Here is a 20,360-nt window from a genome sequence, read left to right on the forward strand (position 1 = left end):
AGCAAAACTCCTTTACTACTTTAAGCGCCTCATTTACTAATCTAATTCCCTCAGAATCACCCGACTTAATTAGACTATATTCCATTATCCTTGTTTTGCTTTTGTTGATGTTCATCTTATATCCTCATTTCAAGACACTGTCCATTCCATTCAACTGCTCTTCCAAGTCCTTTGCTGTCTCTGACAGAATTACAATGTCATCGGCGAACCTCGAAGTCTTTATTTCTTCTCCATGAATTTTAATACCTACTCCTAATTTTTCTTTTGTTTCCTTTACTGCTTGCTCAATATACAGATTGAACAACATCGGGGAGAGGCTAAAACCCTGTCTTACTCCCTTCCCAACCACTGCTTCCCTTTCATGTCCCTCGACTCTTATAACTGCCATCTGGTTTCTGTACAAATTGTAAATAGCCTTTCGCTCCCTGTATTTTACCCCTGCCTGAAAGAGAGTATTCCAGTCAACATTGTCAAAAGCTTTCTCTAAGTCTACAAATGCTAGAAACGTAGGTTTGCCTTTCCTTAATCTTTCTTCTAAGATAAGTCGTAAGGTCAGTATTGCTTCACGTGTTCCAGTGTTTCTACGGAATCCAAACTGATCTTCCCCGAGGTTGGCTTCTACTAGTTTTTCCATTCGTCTGTAAAGAATTCGTGTTAGTATTTTGCAGCTGTGACTTATTAAGCTGATAGTTCGGTAATTTTCACATCTGTCAACACCTGCTTTCTTTGGGATTGGAATTATTATAGTCTTCTTGAAGTCTGAGGGTATTTCGCCTGTTTCATACATCTTGCTCACCAGATGGTAGAGTTTTGTCAGGACTGGCTCTCCCACGGCCGTCAGTAGTTCCAATGGAATATTGTCTACTCCGGGGGCCTTGTTTCGACTCAGGTCTTTCAGTGCTCTGTCAAACTCTTCACGCAGTATCATATCTCCCATTTCATCTTCATCTACATCCTCTTCCATTTCCATAATATTGTCCTCAAGTACATCGCCCTTGTATAGACCCTCTATATACTCCTTCCACCTTTCTGCTTTCCCTTCTTTGCTTAGAACTGGGTTTCCATCTGAGCTCTTGATATTCATACAAGTCGTTCTCTTATCTCCAAACGTCTCTTTAATTTTCCTGTAGGCGGTATCTATCTTACCCCTAGTGAGATAGGCCTCTACATCCTTACATTTGTCCTCTAGCCATCCATGCTTAGCCATTTTGCACTTCCTGTCGATCTCATTTTTGAGACGTTTGTATTCCTTTTTGCCTGTTTCACTTACTGCATTTTTATATTTTCTCCTTTCATCAATTAAATTCAGTATTTCTTCTGTTACCCAAGGATTTCTACTAGCCCTCGTCTTTTTACCTACTTGATCCTCTGCTGCCTTCACTACTTCATCCCTCAAAGCTACCCATTCTTCTTCTACTTTATTTATTTCCCCCATTCCTGTCAATTGCTCCCTTATGCTCTCCCTGAATCTCTGTACAACCTCTGGTTCTTTTAGTTTATCCAGGTCCCATCTCCTTAAATTCCCACCTTTTTGCAGTTTCTTCAGTTTTAATCTACAGGTCATAACCAGTAGATTGTGGTCAGAGTCCACATCTGCCCCTGGAAATGTCTTACAATTTAAAACCTGGTTCCTAAATCTCTGTCTTACCATTATATAATCTATCTGATACCTTTTAGTATCTCCAGGGTTCTTCCATGTATACAACCTTCTTTCATGATTCTTAAACCAAGTGTTAGTTATGATTATGTTGTGCTCTGTGCAAAATTCTACAAGGCGGCTTCCTCTTTCATTTCTGTCCCCCAATCCATATTCACCTACTATGTTTCCTTCTCTCCCTTTTCCTACACTCGAATTCCAGTCACCCATGACTATTAAATTTTCGTCTCCCTTCACAATCTGAATAATTTCTTTTATTTCATCATACATTTCTTCAATTTCTTCGTCATCTGCAGAGCTAGTTGGCATATAAACTTGTACTACTGTAGTAGGTGTGGGCTTCGTATCTATCTTGGCCACAATAATGCGTTCACTATGCTGTTAGTAGTAGCTTACCCGCATTCCTATTTTCCTATTCATTATTAAACCTACTCCTGCATTACCCCTATTTGATTTTGTGTTTATAACCCTGTAGTCACCTGACCAGAAGTCTTGTTCCTCCTGCCACCGAACTTCACTAATTCCCACTATATCTAACTTCAACCTATCCATTTCCCTTTTTAAATTTTCTAACCTACCTGCCTGATTAAGGGATCTGACATTCCACGCTCCGATCCGTAGAACGCCAGTTTTCTTTCTCCTGATAACGACATCCTCTTGAGTAGTCCCCGCCCGCAGATCCGAATGGAGGACTATTTTACCTCCGGAATATTTTACCCAAGAGGACGCCATCGTCATGTAATCATACAGTAAAGCTGCATGCCCTCGGGAAAAATTACGGCTGTAGTTTCCCCTTGCTTTCAACCGTTCGCAGTACCAGCACAGCAAGGCCGTTTTGGTTATTGTTACAAGGCCAGATCAGTCAATCATCCAGACTGTTGCAACTACTGAAAAGGCTGCTGCCCCTCTTCAGGAACCACACGTTTGTCTGGCCTCTCAACAGATACCCCTCCGTTGTGGTTGCACCTACGGTACGGTTATCTGTATCGCTGAGGCACGCAAGCCTCCCCACCAACGGCAAGGTCCATGGATCATGGGGGGGACTAAATACCTAGGAATTACAATTACGAGCAACTTTAATTGAAAGAAACACACAGAAAATGTTATGGGGAAGGCTAACCAAAGATTGCGTTTTATTCGCAGGACACTTAGAAAATATAACAGATCTACTAAGGAGACTGCCTCCACTACGATTGTTCGTCCTCTTTTAGAATTCTGCTGCGCTGTGTAGGGTCCTTACCAGATAGGACTGACGGAGTGCATCGAAAAAGTTCAAAGAAGGGTAGCACGTTTTGTATTGTTGCGAAACATGAGAAAGTACGTCACTGAAATGATACAGGATTTGGGCTTGACATCATTGAAAGAAACGCATTTTCCGTTGCGACGGGATCTTCTCAAGAAATTCCAATCACCAACTCTCTCCTCTGAATGCGAAAATATTTTGCTGACACCGACCAACATAGGGAGAAACGATCACCACGATAAAATAAGAGAAATCAGAGCTCGTACGGCAAGATATGGGTGTTCTTTCTTTCCGCGCGCTATACGAGATTGGAATAATGGAGAATTATGGAGGTGGTTCGATGAACCCTCTGCCAGGCATTTAAATGTGATTTGCAGAGTCTCCATTTAGATGTATACGTAGACATTCTGGAAACAGCATATATCCGATGATTCAGGTGTTTCATTCTTCTTCCTTTTTCTTTTCTCGATACTCAGTAAAACTCAGCTTTCCCATTACGATTCTCCAACCCAATCTGTTTATTCCATTCATTCCTTACTGTCTTCATCATTTCAGCTTCTTCCAATTTCTTTTTCATGGGAGTGCTTGTTCTCTTTCAGTGTACCATTACCCCAATCTGACATTTCATGCTAACGTGATCAGATTCGGGATGTTAAATTGTTATAATTGAAAAACGAATCCACGCAATGATGCAACGTATTATATTCAGATAAAAGTAAACCAGTAATAGCTGCAAGCTGATTGCTGAAAATAAGAAGAAACTGCCGCACACCCACGCACTTCGCAGCTCAGATGGCGCCTGTCTTTTGTTACTTACAGGAATCAGAAGAGGACATTTTTATCGTAAGCAATAAGTACTGAATGAGTGCTATTACACCCGCCGCACAATTACCCAACTCTCCTTTACCTCTACAATCTTTTCGCATTTCTCTCCTGTGGATGATACACTAGTTTGTAACACTAACGTATTTTCGCACATTCTACGAGGGAGTGCTGAGCAGTAATGGCTCCAAATTTTTCAGTAAAACAAACGTCGTTCATATTCTGCATCTTTATTTTTCATGTATAAATGTTTGCAATCCTCTGCCATTAGAGTTTCCCCATTGTTACGTGTAAAATGGCTGTCTGTAACGTAACTATGTCGGAAAGCGAGAAACAGCTTGTTGTAATCAAGTTTCACTCCTTCAGCATGACGATGCTAGCCCACAAACGAGTGCTGCGACAACTCTAAGAACCAGACGCCGTGGTATTACTGTCACCTGCCGTCCTCCATACAACCTCCACTTCGCTCCACCCGTTTTTCGTCTGATTTCAGATCTTAAAGAACATCTTCCTGGACTTCACTTTCATCAACTGGTGCAAGCAGAGGCGAGTTTGTGGCTCCGTCAACAACGTCAAACATTTATCAGCAGGGGTGTCAAACCAGCAACCCAAGTAGTCAGCATCTCTCACACGATCGCAAAAAAAAACCCTTTAATGTTACGATATAATAAATTCAGTATCTTCAGATTCAAACTCCCGCCCGACGATGCTGTTCTCTGACTGGTCCACCCCGTTTTCTTTTCCCAAGCGGCAAGCTAAGTATATTAGGTGCGCCCAAACTACTGGTATTAGGGACCGATGACCTCAGCAGTTTGGTCCCATAAGACCTAACAAAAAAATAAATAAATAAAATATACTGGTCTTCTTCCTGTGTGGCCCAGGTAAGCTAAAATGTTGGAAACCACTGTTCTACAATGACAGTATCGAAGACCTAGTCACGCGTTGGTAGACACGTGTTCGTCGCCAGGGCGACCACGGTGAGAAATGAATATGGAGACATGAAAAGTAAAGAGGCGACCACGGTGAGAAATAAATATGGAGGCATGAAAAGTAAAGATGAAGAACGTCAATAACGTTTGCTTTATTTAAGAAGCATTAACGGTTTTCAAAAAAACCCTTTTCACAAGGGATATTACAGGTTTAGAAATAATAAAAAGAATAACAACTTGGTGGCGAAAAGATACCAAGTAAAAAAAAAAAAAAAAAATCATCTGCAGTTATTGCACCAGGATGAGGATTTCACAGCATAGGAACACACATAAGCTTTAATAGCGTAATTCAACCCAAAACAAGTATTTGGGACGTGTAGGTGTACCCTAATTAAGTCCCTAACCCAAATAATTGTGCACTTGAAGGCCATCAGTCTATACTCTACTGCTGTAGCGATCACACGGATGATTTCTCCCGAGCGAGGTGGCGCAGTGGTTAGCACACTGGACTCGCATTCGGGGAACGACGGTTGAAGTATGCGTCCGGCAATCCTGATTTAGGTTTTCCGTCATTTTCCCAAATAAACACAGGCAAACACCGAGATGGTTCCTTTCGAAGGACACTGCCGATTTCCTTTTCCATCGTTCCCAAATCCGATGGGACTGATGACCTGGCTGTTTGGTTCCACCAGCCAAACAACATTTCTGAAGTTTTTCAGACTTACAATGGAAAAAGTAGATACAGTTTGCATTTGTGGCGAATGTCCTCAGACCTCTACAGATACGCTGAAAGATATCGTAGGCTACAATAATTGATGAGACAAATTCAAATGATATTTCAGCCACGATAACAGTCAGTCCTCATATCAGTATGAGACGGTTTGAATGTGCACGGGGGATGAGTCAAACAAGCGTACTGCAAGTTCTACATTCCGATCCTTTAATCGTTTCCGCATTTGGTCCATCAACAGCTTCAAGGCAGTGGCTTTAAAATTCGGATGCAGCTCTCCGAATGGCGTTTACAAAACTCGAAAGCGATTTGATTTTCTATGGAAAATATACGAAATAGCAGTGCCTGTGTTGCTGAGAATTTGCGATGCAATGCTTCTTCCAACATTCAGGCATGTCCGAAGGAACCTTGCATCGTATTTCTTAATAACATGGGCACTGCTATTTCGTATTTATGTCCCAATAGCAGGCCCTCGACTGCTAAGAAATACGTTCTTCCTTCCTGGACAAGGTTTGTAACGTACGAGTACAGGGTGGCGCACACAGACAATAACATATGGAAGTTTGGCTTGGCCGTGATTCGTGCACGATTAGCCAAAGCGGTTACGTCCAACACTTGCGTGAAGCGGGAAATTCGGGATCGAGGCCCGGTCCGGCACTAATTTTCATTGTCCTCATTCCAAGATACAGGCGATGGTGGTCCATATTCCGAACTGCGAATACATTTCCTGTATTACAGATAAGATTTATTTACGGACAGACCAACGGCTACAATCCACAGGCAAATCAATCTTCCGAATACGTACTACGGACAGCCGAGAATACGAACTAGCTGAGAGACGTGGATGAACGACTTTGATCTAGTTCTATCCGATGTACTGCCGCAGTCATTGGTGGCACACCAATGGTTACGACATATTTTGTATGAGACCATCAAGACGCACGTCACTCCAATTCTGTGTATGTAATTGCACAGCTTTTTCAGCGAACGTTTTGTGATCGTTCGATCGGCCGTGAGGGAAAAAAAAATAACCTGCACGCTTAGCAGACTTAACGCCTCTGGGCTTTCTCAGTGCTGGCCATTAAAAGAACACGAAGACGGCATGCAACGAAGTCAGATCACCATGAAGTGTAGTGCTTGCTTGGATACAGAAATTCAGTAATATTCATACCCACTCTCAGAAATTTTCTGAGTATTTTAAAAAACTTTTCTTTCGTACTATCTTCGCTCTCTACGGCTCCTTCCAGTTCTTTGGTGAGAGAGATTTCCTGGCGTATCAATACTCGTCCTGATATCCTGTCCCTTGTAACACACTTTTGGCCTTTAAAATAATCACCAAAAAAGGCAGCACGCAACAACCGCGACATTCTCACTAAATGCTTATTATTACAGCATAATTGCGAAATGTAGTTACAGGTAATGCTATTTAAGTTCTGTGTATGAGAAAAGTTTGTCTTGTTTTCTGCCCTCCTCTGATTTTGCATTTCTAATGGGTAGCACTCTAATTACCATTTTTCACACCTCTCCTCAAGTCATATCTCAACAGTACTTTTCATCATCTTTCTGTAAAGTCACATCTAAAACGCTGTTATTCACCTGTTTATTAGTTTTCCGACTGAAGATGTAGATATAAATCACACATTCTAACGTTCAGATGATATGATTTGGGGAAATCATGGAAAGCCTACTGCAAGGGCGCACTGTGTCCTAACATGGTGCAAAAAGTTTAAGTAGGTGCTAGGTAATTTTTTTCTGTCCACCAGTGAATTGGGATAAGCTACGAATGTGTTTTTTGGAAGGTCACGACTCACTTGTCATTCGTGATCACTGATGAAGTTAAAAGAAATGGTCATCAGTACTAGAAGCTATGTATCATAGAGCAAATAAAGAATAACCGAAATCAATCAAACATACGTGGTTTAATGTCGAGTGTAGCAGGCGGTGAAGACTAGGAAGGCAAAAACATTACATTAGCTGAAGAAGTACTCTGACAATAAAAGGATAGCATACACTGTTGAAAGGAGACGGACAGGCTTAATATACAACAGAAGAAATGAAAACAAGACGAATAACTCATAATTATCTGCACATAATTACTCTGTACCAATTACTCACAATAGATGATGTTGCTACAACTTGGCGTTTCATGATTTCCTTACCATTGGAAGTATACGTGTATCCTTTATTACCAAGGATAGAGAAGTCCTACCTATTCCGTAAGAATTAAATGCGACAGATACGAAAAATTTCAGGTATGCTTTTGTAAGACAGTTTAACGCCATCATCCCCGGTATTAGCAGAGGCTACGAGGACTTGGTTTGTGTCGTCAAGTTCAATTAACACTGTACCTGTGGCGATATGGCCAGGTGCAAGAGGTAACAGCAAGGACTGCACGACTTTGCAACGTTCCAGTGCACCATTATCAGCTGAACGAGTATCCGAATTGTGCTCCCTCCCCCCTTCTCCCCACCTACATAGGAGTGTAGCCTCTAAATTACTTCACCGCAAACTGACGGACGTTGATTCGGGAAAGAGAGGGTAGCACACCTAGACAGCTAACACGTCTAATTTCTAACTCCTTGTTTCCTTACTAACTTCAGCTGTTCTAGAACAGGATACGGTCAGGGCATGAGAGGTCCAACTTCACTGTGGTAAACAAAGTGGTATGTTTAACTGAGTGCGGGGTGGGTATTAACTGTGTAAGCAGGGTGGCTGATATTCTTTGACGGTAGTCAGGTTCAGGAATGGCAAGTTGTAAGGTGTCAGGCAAATCCAACATCTTCCATGAAAACCCTGACATGATAAGCAAATCCAGTAGTATGTCACATAGCTCCGAATAAATCGTGACATTAAATTAACCAAAGTAATACGAGTAACGAGAGAGCAAATGGAATACCACAGACTAACATAAGAATGCCTAAATGCATGTCATACCTTCCCACCGTAAGACAGACGCAGTTCCGAGGGGAGGAACGAGAACAGAAGCCGAGAGCAGAACCGTGTTAAGCTGGAAGGCCCTACGATAAGGGACGGACGGACACCCACGTCGCCAGCTAACCGCTAGGACCACACAACCCGCAAGTTTTAGTGTAAGACTTTTTCGCGTCTCTGTTACGTCAAGACCACCCCCCAGCCAATGTTAAAAGCTAGAGCCCTACAGAAGAACAGTATAGATCTTACGATAACACAAAAAGGGCTACACCAGCTGCAAGTTTTAGCGTGAGACTTTTTCGCGTCTCTGTTACGTTGCAAACTTTAAAAACATTGCCCCACCACGAAAAGTATAACGTTTCTCATTGGATAGACAGAATTTTTGTAGGCGGAGCTTAAGGTTAACATTGAGACCCTGATTGGTCAGATGAAAACACAGCCAGACAGTTTTTTAAACCAACTTCGGTAAATTGTAGTAAGGAGAAGTTAGGACAGAGTTGCTTCCGAGACGGCGAGGTGAATGGAGCTGTGCTGCTCGCCGCCCCCTGACGAACACCGACAAGGTAATGAACGCATGCGATGCTGCATAACAGCGCATAAAGCTTCACTCAGAACTGCAGAAGTCCCATCTGTTACACCCCCTTTTTGCGTAATACTAGTGTCGACCGTCAGTTAAAGCTCATGGTGTTCACATTTGCAACTTGAAGTAAAAATCAGAAACGCGATGATTTTTCTGTTATATAGTTATTGAGAAGCCATATCAGCCACTGTAATTTAGGACAAGTTAGATAAGTAATTAAGGATAATTGAGGGTCACTGTAGACCATTTTGATAGTTTTCTCTTTTGTGAAACTTAAATTAAACCTAGATTATAGATGTGATATGGCATAGGTCATCCTTCGATCCATTGTAGAACTTGGAAACCAATTCAGGGAATATTCGTTCACATTTTTGTTGAACGCAGTCGGTTTTTACCATCCTGTATTAAAACATTTCCTTTTATCAATAGTGCAATTTATAAACAATGTTTTGTGAGTAGAATAAAATTTCCAATGGTAAACTTAACAGTTTTTTCGGCGTTATTTTACCACCTAACTAGAAATAGGAAAGCCTTGAAACCCTTCCACTAAATTTAGTTAGTATTAAGATTCTTTTACAGGGAGTGCAGTGGAGCTGACGCTGAAATCATTAAGTATTTGGTTATATCATTGCTAGTCTCACTGAACTCTTCTGAATTCTACATGTCATGTGTGGTCTGGTGCCTCCTTACCAGCAACAGGTCCCAGGTTCAAACTAGTCAATTCCCTAAAAAACACGCTCAGAGCGTCGTTGCGCGAAAGTGGTAGGGAGACACAATATAGAACAAACAGACACCACGCAGAATGTTAGAAAGTGGTGGCAGGCTGTGTCACATTTGGCCCCGCGGGATGTCAGAGGACGAGCAAACAACGGGGTGTGCCGTTTACGCAGTAATTAGAGCAGAGCAAACTACCCCGCACCGCCTCACCTCTGCAGATGCAGCGTGGCTGCTCTAACGAGACAGACAGGTGCACTCTTAACTGCCGACTCTCTGAATGACTCAGTAATCTGCGCAGCAAACTAAATTAAATGTTGATGGTGTTGAGAAGCAACCAGCCACACATTTATTTTAAATTATGTACCATTATCGGTTTATAATAATTACAATTCATCGTCAGACGGCTGTCATTCTTTCCTTAGAACATGTGGTGCGTTTCTTTTATTGATTAGTTGTCCTAAAATATAGACAATACATAATTATAAGCACGCCACACAGATGGCTGCGTTACAGATTTGCAGTGGGATGTGACTGACGTGAAATGTCTGTCTGGAGTATTTGTTTTCATAGTTCTCGTACAACAAATGACGTTCGTAGTTTTCACCACATTCTTATTGTTGCTAAATTTGTATCATTGAGCACTTCAGATTTGTCACAGAATACATTTCTAACATGCATCACATGTTTTGATAGATACAAAGTGTTTGCGAGTACATGACTGTCAAATTTCTTGAAACCCAAAAAATAAATTCCTTTCTCGAGTAACCATGCAAACGTCTGGTTACATTTTCTTTTTAATTCCAGTTTGATCTCTGATCTTCTGCTGGAAATTCCCAACCTACGCCTCAGTTTTTAAATGGTTTTCGCATCGGAAGTCCGTCGCATCGCTGCCGAAAGCCCAAACACAAAAATGTATTCCTTCCTTGACTTTTCTGAAAATACCTACAACTTTCTTTTGGATCTATTTTTTGCATGTTAGTTTAATGCTCTTAAAACTGATTTTTCGGGCTAACATCCTCTTTGTTTAAGTTCATTCTTTGGCCGTTTTTTATCTGGAGTAGGGTTAAACAATGCAGCACTTTAATTTACTTAGTAGTCCGCTTTTTACTGAATTGCATTTGTTTTCCACAGCGCACTTTTAATTCGTAAACCGTTTTGTTACACCCAAACAACATTGAAAACATTTTTTTTTTTTCGTTAGCGTGTTGTTGCGTGCATATCTGTCTTTCGTAATTTATTTTTTAAAGATATTGTCATCTTCAAGTGTAATTACTGTTGCAACGCAATATTGTAAATAATTAAAACATTCCCATCCACGTGCTTCAGATATAATATATTAACATTTATTTTTTCTTTGTTTCCTTAGTCTAAGGGCTGTTGAGACTAGTTTCGGTGACGAAGCTCCTCTTACAATTTTGAATTTACCGGATTATGCTGTACCAACGTTTTAGTGTAGTAGCAGACATCTTATTGCTGTTAATACATGAGCCGTGTCGGCTCGTACTATGTTTTTATATCTTTGCCTAGTGGCCCCCAATTCGTCTCTTTAGAGTCGCCGGGTGGGGCTTCGGTCGCCTGTTAGTTGAGTCTTTGGTTGTAGTTCCTTGGAGGGTGTTGTTGACCACATGAGCAGTCAGTCGGTCACAGTCAGTGGAAGGTGGTGAGGGTGTGGTGAGGGTGAGGGGGGGGTGCGGGGGGGGGGTGAGGGGGGGTGAGGGGGGCTGAGGGGGGTGAGGGGGGGTGAGGGGGGGTGAGGGGGGGTGAGGGGGGTGAGGGGGGTTGAAGGGGGGTGAGGGGGGTGAGGGTGAGGGTGAGGGTGAGGGTGAGGGTGAGGGTGAGGGTGAGGGGAATGGGGGTGGAAGAAAGAAAGAGAGAAAGAGAGACAAGTGGCACATGTGATACACAATGAGCAGTTCATGGAGCTTACTGGCGCACGATTGTCTCAGCGGCCGGTGGTCGGTAGAGTTAGTCGACAATACTTGGGCCTAATGTCGACGCAGCCAGTTTACCCCTGATGTGGTTGTTGGAGTGTTGTTCATTTTCTGGTCCGGTCTGTTCTGCCCTTTAGGGGTAATGTACTCGTTGCTTGGTTGTACAAGTGCTCCCGTGTTGAAGTTGCTCCCAGTACTCTGAATTGCCTTTCGTTCTCCGTCACTCTGTCTCAGATGTTTCATTTACCTTTTGTTGTCTCAGTTTGAAATTAGCTGAGTGCAATATTTGTGTATTTTGAAATTTACTTAAATTCTAAGTTGTTCAGTGTCTGCTTTCCTTGTCATTCAGGCCTTAAATTAATTGTGTCATACGTTCTAGGCCACCACGTGTATTAGTGACCACTGATGTCGAGGTTGAGTCTTACTTATATTGGAAGTTGTTGTTTCCCTGACTGATGCAGTGACTACAAAATTGCCTATGGCCGTGGTAAGCAACCAGCGAATCTTCCCTCATTTGTGTAATTAAGGTCCATAACTTTGATGAGATTTTGCCCCCTTCAATAAAATTAATAACTATTGTTTTAAATATAATCACTATTGTATTTGTTTGAGTGTTAGCCCTCAAGATTTCTGTGTTACCTTTTAAGTCACTTAAATTAGTGTGTTTGAATAATCTGTGATTTCTTGGTTATTGCATTAACCTGTTCGTATATTTTATTATAGTGGTGTTTGGTTTGTGGGGCGCTCAACTGAGCGGTCATCAGCGCCCGTAAATAGTCCCAGTTTTTGTGCAGTTCACTTTTTCACAATCCAATCTATCACTGTCACAAATTATGATGATGATGATGATGACGATGATGAAATAATGAAATCAACACAAACACCCAGTCCCCCGGGCAAAGAAAATCCCCAACCCGCCCGGGAATCGAACCCAGTAGCCCGTGATCCACAGGCAGCAACACAAGCCACTAGTAAGGTTTGATTGGAGCTTGGGGCCACACTCATATTGAGTTTCTTGTCATTGTCTGGACATTTTCTTATGTTCTATGATTACTATGCATAAATTATATGTTTGCTCTCGGCTTCCCGAGCTGTTGGTACCGTCTGGAGGCTGTGGCATGGGCGTCTCCTTACAGTTGACACGACTCTGGGGTGATTGTTGTCCCAGTCAGGATGACGTGGAATGGCGTCCGTCGCTCACGACAACGCCGCCCAGTAACTAGTGAGAAAGCACAAACTGCTCCCGTGGATTGGTCATATTTCCGACACCGTCTTTCGTGATTAATGTCAATATTTCGACAGAGCAGCGCGTCAGAATCTGTAAGCCGCTCTTGCTTCGTCACCGATAAACGCGGCAATTGCACTCCTCGATGAAGCGATGACTCCCCTGAACTGAAATGATGACCACCAGTTTTCTTTTGTTGTGAGTCCGCGACAGACTTTTCAGCTTGCACGAACTGGCTAACTGGTTCTTTCTATTATGCCCGGTTAGATAATCGATGTTGAATATTAATAATATAAAGTTTTGAATCTTCACTTCATCACCCAAGTCGTGGCCACATTATGGAACTGCGAGGATGTTAAGTTGATAAATTGTTATTCCGTCGTCAAGACCTCACTACGACGGGTGTTCAATAACATATAGCAATGTTCAGAATGCGTCCTAATCTTGGGACAAATCGATGACTGTTCACTGTTAAATAACCACGAATTCATTTTTCACTTCGTAATAGTCTAATTGTCAGTTGTCACTAATACACATGATAATGTCTATTCAATTATGTAGGCGACACGAAGAATTGAAGTTTGAATCCAATTGTATTGTTCCTTCTAATTAATAGTCCCTACGCTGAGCACGCACTCAGGGAATTGCTTCCGTTTGCAACAGTACTCCTGTCGTTGACGACAACTTCTGACAAGTCGGCGCGGTTGTACGTTCTTCGTGTTTGAGTTTGTTTGTTACCTACTGGAGACTAATAATGGTTTTTCTGTCAGCGATATTTATTTTTCAATGTCCTTCAATGTTCGTGCTTATTCGGTATCATGAAGGCTACGTCCCATCAGAAATCTCACACGATTTAATTTCGGCACTAATCTCCGTATCCCGTTATCTTGCTAACGGTAAAGATGACTTTGCTTTAGTATGATTTCTGAATAATACTTGAATCTATATCGGAAAACTTTCAAACTTCCGATTAGCTTGAAACAGTCTAGTAGCGCTTACATGGATGCTACTATCGCAATAGTACTAGAGAGCGATAGATAGCAACTGAAGCTTAACATTTCCCTTTCCGAGTTACATTGTAGTCACATCGAAGTTCCTTTTCGATGCGGCTACAGCTCTCTTCTATGGTATATGTTATCTTTGGCCAATTTACCAAAAAATGGTTCAAATGGCTCTGAGCACTATGGGACTTAACATCTATGGTCATCAGTCCCCTAGAACTTAGAACTACTTAAACCTAACTAACCTAAGGACATCACACAACACCCAGTCATCACGACCAATTTACCATCTGGGCTTTAACCTTAGTTATTAATTATTTTGCAATTCCTTCTTTGATGTTTTTGTTGCGTATCCTATCATAATCTTTCATTTAATCTCTATTTCATGATAAATATAGTTGTTCACATGACATTCCTCTTGATCTAATTATCGCAAATGTAAATTTTGTCGTAAGCAGCTCCGTCACTGTCAGGATGACTAATTTTCCTACTTCTTTTACAACAAACAGTTGTTTATTGGCGTTTCTGTAATTGGGGTGTTGTAAGGCGCTACCCCGGTGTGTTATTTGTTGCCCCCCGGTTCATCGAGCGTAGCCTCCACGTCGGCTGTGTATGGGCGCCCGGGCGTCGCGGTGCTTACCGTCTCACCGTAGCCACCGGGACATTGCGGCCTCCTGCCTTGCTAAGGCATCCCTCTAAAACTGAGTTTCTATCTCGTAGCAATCGTACGTTATTCTAAACCATGTTATTCAGACCTGGCCTCCCATACCGCCCGGTTCCATGTTTTCCCTCTTCAAAGTTTGTTTTTAACGCAGTAGTTTTAGTGTTGGCGCAATGCTCAATTTGTTGAATGGTACTTTATTATTTTTGGACGTCATTATCTTGATTATACCCAAGGAGTTTTTCCGATTGATCAAATATTGGATGTTTGTGTTGATAACAGCCTTTTGTGATTGTAAGTTATATGCACCCCCATTGGCCAGCCAAATGTTGGAATTGTAATGTTTAGCACCATTGCTGTCATTGTTTGCCCAGAGCTAAGAGCGTGTTTGACTTATGTTTGATTATACCACTTGTTTGTCACTCCTACCTAAGTTGGTGCATTTTATTCGTTTAAACGTTATCAATCATCAGTTGATTCAATTGAAGAAATTTTGAAGTAACTGCCTGAATCATTTAACTTTATCAGTGTTTCTGGTATCCGTGCAAAAAGTGATTGTTGGATTTTTGTGAAGCTACGAATTACTTGTGATAAATGGCCTGCACCTTTCCCATGCCAGTTTAGTTGTTTTATTATCCTAGGGCGTTCACTGGTATTTCAGTACGCTCTAAGACACACAAAACGACGCAGCACAAAGGAATTATCCGAGTGCGACGTAAATCGGTAGATGTGATGTTCATGTAAAGACAAAGAAATGGGAGTGGGAAACTGACCTTAAGGCGGAATAATTAGAGATGATCAACGGCATGAGAATGCAGAAGGCAATGGAAACTACTGTATTAAATACACGTAACATATATCCACGCGACATGTGTCTGTAATTGAAAAAGTGCCATGATCTTTCCGCCGGCAAAAGATTCCGGAATAGTCCCCCATTCGGATCTCCGGAAGGGGACTACCAAAGTGGAAGTGACCGTGAGAAAGAGACTGAATAATAAACGAAAGTCGCGCAGTAGAATGTTAGAAGCTTGAATATGGTACGGAAACTAGAAAATCTGAAAAGACAAATTCATAGGCTCTATCTAGATATAGTCAGTGAACTGAAATGGAAAGAAGACAAGGATTTCTGGACAGATGAGTATAGGGTAATATTAACAGCAGCAGAAAATAGTATAACGTTAGCAGGATTCGTTTTGAACAGAAAGGTAGGACAGAGAGTGTGTTACTGTGAATAGTTCAGTGATAGGATTGTTCTTATCAGAATCACAGGAAACCAACACCGAGAATGATAGTTCAGGTGTACATGCCGACGTCGCAAGCTGAAGATGAAGAGATAGAGAAAGTACATGAGGATATTGGAAATCTAATAGCCATGGGGGACTGGAATGCAGTTGCAGGGGAAGGTGTAGAAGAGAAGGTTACAGCAGAATATGGGCTTGGGGCAAGTAATGAGACAGGAGAAAGACCAATTATGTTTGTAGTAAATTGCAGCTATTAGTGGCGAATACTCTGTTCAAGAATCACAAGAGAAGGTGGTATACTTGGAAAAGGCCGGGTGATACGGGAAGATTTCAGTTACATTACATCATGGGTAGAGAGTGATTTTGAAATCAGATACTGGATTGTAAGGTCTACCCAGGAGTGTGTATAGACTCAGATCACGATATAGTAGTGATGAAGAGGAGGCTGAAGTTTAAGACAGTCACGAAGAATCAATACGCAAAGAAGTGGGATATGGAATTACTAAGGAATGGCGAGATATGGCTGAAGTTCTCTAAGTCTGTTGATTCAGTAACAACGAATAGCTCAGTACACAGTACAGTTGAAGAGGAATGGACTTCTCTAAAAAGGGACATACAGAAGTTGGAAAGAAAAACATGGTTACAAAGAAGGTAACTGCGAAAAAACCATGGGTAACAGAAGAAATACTTCAATTAATCGATGAAAGGAGGAAGTAAAAAAGTGCTTTGGGGAACTCAGGAATAGAGAAATACAAGTCGCTGAGGAATGAAATAAACAGAAAGTGCAAGACGAAATGGCTCCATGAAAAATGCTAAGAAATCGAAAAAGGAATGATTGTCGGAAGGACAGACTCAGCTTACAGGAAAGTTAAAACAACCCTCGGTGACATTAAAACCAAATGTGGCAACGTTAAGAGTGAAGCGATAACTCCACTGTTAAATGCAGAGGAGAGAGCAGATAGGTGGAAAGAATACATTGAAAGCCTCTATGAGGGGAAGATTTGTCTGATGTGGTAGAAGAAGAAACAGGAGTCGATTTAGAAGAGGCAGGGGATCCAGTATTAGAATGAGAATTTGAAAGAGTTTTGGAGAACTTAAGATCAATTATGGCATAAGGGATAAATAATATTCCATTACTATTTCTAAAATCATGGTGGAAAGTGGCAACAAAACGACTATTCTCGTTGGTGTGTAGAATGTACGAGTCCGGAGACGTACCATCTGACTTTCGGAAAAGTATCATCCACACAATACCGAAGACTGCGGGAGCTGACAAGTGCGGGAATTATCGTACAATCAGCTTAACAGCTCATGCATCCTAGTTGCTGACAAGAAAAATATTCCGAAGAATGGAAAAGAAAATTGAGGATGTGTTAGATGACGACCAGTTTGGCTTTAGAAAAGGTAAAGGCGCCGAAGAGGCAATTCTGACGTTGTGGTTGATTATGGAAGCAAGACTAAAGAAAAATCGAAACACTTTCGTATGTTTTGTTGACCTGGAAAAAGCGTTCGACGATGTAATATGGTGGAAGATGTTCTAAATTCTGAGAAAAATAGGGGTGAGTTTTAGAGAGAGACGGGTTATATACAGTATGTACAACAACCAAGAGGGAATAATAAAAGTGGTCGACCAAGAAGGAAGTGCTCGGATTAAATAGTGTGCATAACGGGGATGTTGTCTTTCGCCCTGACTATTCAATCTGTACATGGGAGAAGCAATGATGGAAATAAGAGGAAGTTTCAGGAGTGGAATTCAAGGTGAAAGGATATAGATGATACGATTTGTTGATAAGATTCCTACCCTGAGTGAAAAAAGGAAGAATTGCGTGATCTATGATAAGTAGCAAAAGTGAGAATAGCGAGAAACTTAACATCAGAAGTGATGGTCACAAAATTAGTGAAGGTAAGGAATTCTGATATCTAGCTAGTAAAGTAACCAATAACTGAAGGAGAAGGGAGGACATCAAAAGGCGATTAGCAATTGCAAAAAGGACGTTCCTGGCCAAGAGAAGTCTACTAGCGTCAAACATAGGCCTTAATGTGAGGAATAAATTTCTGAGAATGTAGTCTGGAGTACAGTATTTTTTGGTAGTGAAACATGGGCTGTGGGTTAACCGGAACAGAATAGAAGCATTTGAGAGGTGGTGCTACATACGAATGTTGAAAATTAGGGCCAGCCAGGGTGGCCGATCGGTTCTAGGCGCTGCATTCTGGAACCGCGCGACCACTACGGTTGCAGGTTCGAATCCTGCCTCGGGCATGGTAGTGTGTGATGTCCTTAGGTTAGTTAGGTTTAAGTACTTCTAAGTTCTAGGGGACTGATGGCCTCAGAAGTTAAGTCCCATAGTGCTCAGAGCCATTTGAACCATTTTTTTTTTTTAAATTAGGTGGACTGATGAAGTAAGGAATGAGGAGGTTCTGCGCAGAATCGGAGAGGAAAGGAATATGTGGGAAACACTGGTAAGAAGAAGGACATCTGTTAAGGCATGAGGGAATCAGTTCCATGGAACTAAAGGGAGCTGTAGGGGGCAAAAACTGTAGAGGAAGACAATGACTCGAATACATCCAATGGCACAGGAGAGGAATTCGTGTCGGGGCGCATCAAACCAGTCAGAAGATTAATAACCCAAAAAAGGTGTCCTATGTGACTTCACTAGGCGAAGAAGAACAACTCAGCCAGATATGTTTCACAATAAGCACACTCTTAACTAAGGCAGGTAACGGGCAGGGCCAAAGTTTCGAGCTGTGCTTATCTCTTCCAGCCTGTTCTGTGTACTTTGTCGGGAAGTTTCTATGTCTGGTATAATGTTTATATTCAGAAGGCCGAATTCTCAACGGACCGTAAAATGTAAATGAGCATCTCAATAGAAACTTCACGGAACTTAACCGGGCCAGTTATACAGCTAACAGTTATCGACACGGTAAGCTGAATTCTATCCGCAACGGCAATGCTTGCATTCTGATCTCAACCAGCAGCAAAGTTTCGCCTTACTTTCATGTTACGTGAGATACGAGACAAATTCAGGGCATCTTAGACAACACGTGGTAAGCGACGCGGTGCCATCGTTTTCCGCCTTCTACTAATTTTTTAATTTGCATAGCAACATCAAGCCACTGTTCAGAATGAGGACTAAAACCCCGGCAAGAAAATACCATAATTATATTAAATAACTTCCATATTACACACTAACTCGATATTTTTCATAGCGTATGAAACACAGTAAAAATGTAAACATCCTTTGCTAGGCAGGGCTTAAATTAGACTATTGTTTCTGAACATTTAAATATTTATACACAAAGGTATGTACCCTTTTCTGGATTAGTAGAGCAGACGTTCTTACTTTTTGAATTCTGTGGTGCTTGACTCTAAATGGCAAAATCTGACTTAACGATAGCACAACCTTCAAAAATATAGTAAACTTAAAATGGTATCACGTATAATTCTATACTACTCAAATTTATTATCTCTTAGAAGTAGTCTGACATTTACAGGGTGTTACAAAAAGGTACTGCCAAACTTTCAGGAAACATTCCTCACACACAAAGAAACAAAATATGTTATGTGGACATGTGTCCGGAAACGCTTACTTCCCATGTTAGAGCTCATTTTATTACTTCTCTTCAAATCACATTCATCATGGAATGTAAACACACAGCAACAGAACGTACTAGTGTGACTTCAAACACTTTGTTACAGAAAATGTTCAAAATGTCCTCCGTTAGCGAGCATACATGCATCCACCCTCCGTCGCATGGAATCCCTGATGCGCTGATGCAGCCCTAGAGAATGGCGTATTGTATCACAGCCGTCCACAATACGAGCACCAAGAGTCTCTACATTTGGTACCAGGGTTGCGTAGACAAGAGCTTTCAAATGCCCCCATAAATGAAAGTCAAGAAGGTTGAGGTCAAGAGAGCGCGGAGGCCATGGAATTCGTCCGCCTCCACCAATACATCGGTCACCGAACCTGTTGTTGAGAAGCGTACGAACACTTCGACAGAAATGTGTAGGAGCTCCATCGTGCATGAACCACATGTTGTGTCGTACTTGTAAAGGCACATGTTCTAGCAGCACAGGTAGAGTATCCCGTATGAAATCATGATAACGTGCTCCATTGAGCGTAGGTGGAAGGACATGGGACCCAATCAAGACATCACCAACAATGCCTGCCCAAACGTTCACAGAAGATCTGTGTTGATGACGTGATTGCACAATTGCGTGCGGATTCTCGTCAGCCAACACGTGTTGTGGAAATTTACAATTTGATCATGTTGGAAGGAAGCCTTATCCGTAAAGAGAACATTTGCAGTGAAATGAGGATTGACACATTGTTGGATGAACCATTCGCAGAAGTGTACCCGTGAAGGTCAATCAGCTGCGATAGTGCCTCCACACGCTGTACATGGTACGGAAACAACTGGTTCTCCTGCAGCACTCTCCATGCAGTAACGTGGTCAACGTTATCTTGTACAGCAGCAACTTCTCTGGCGCTGACATTACGGTTATCGTCAACTGCACGAAGAACTGCCTCGTCCATTGCAGGTGTCCTCGTCGTTCTAGGTCTTCCCCAGTCGCGAGTCATAGGCTGGAATGTTCCGTGCTCCCTAAGACGCCGATCAATTGCTTCGAACGTTTTCCTGTCGGGACACCTCCGTTCTGGAAATCTGTCTTGATACAAACGTACCGCGCCA

Source organism: Schistocerca serialis, chromosome 1 (genome assembly GCF_023864345.2).
Source record: "Schistocerca serialis cubense isolate TAMUIC-IGC-003099 chromosome 1, iqSchSeri2.2, whole genome shotgun sequence".
Lineage (NCBI taxonomy): Eukaryota > Metazoa > Arthropoda > Insecta > Orthoptera > Acrididae > Schistocerca > Schistocerca serialis.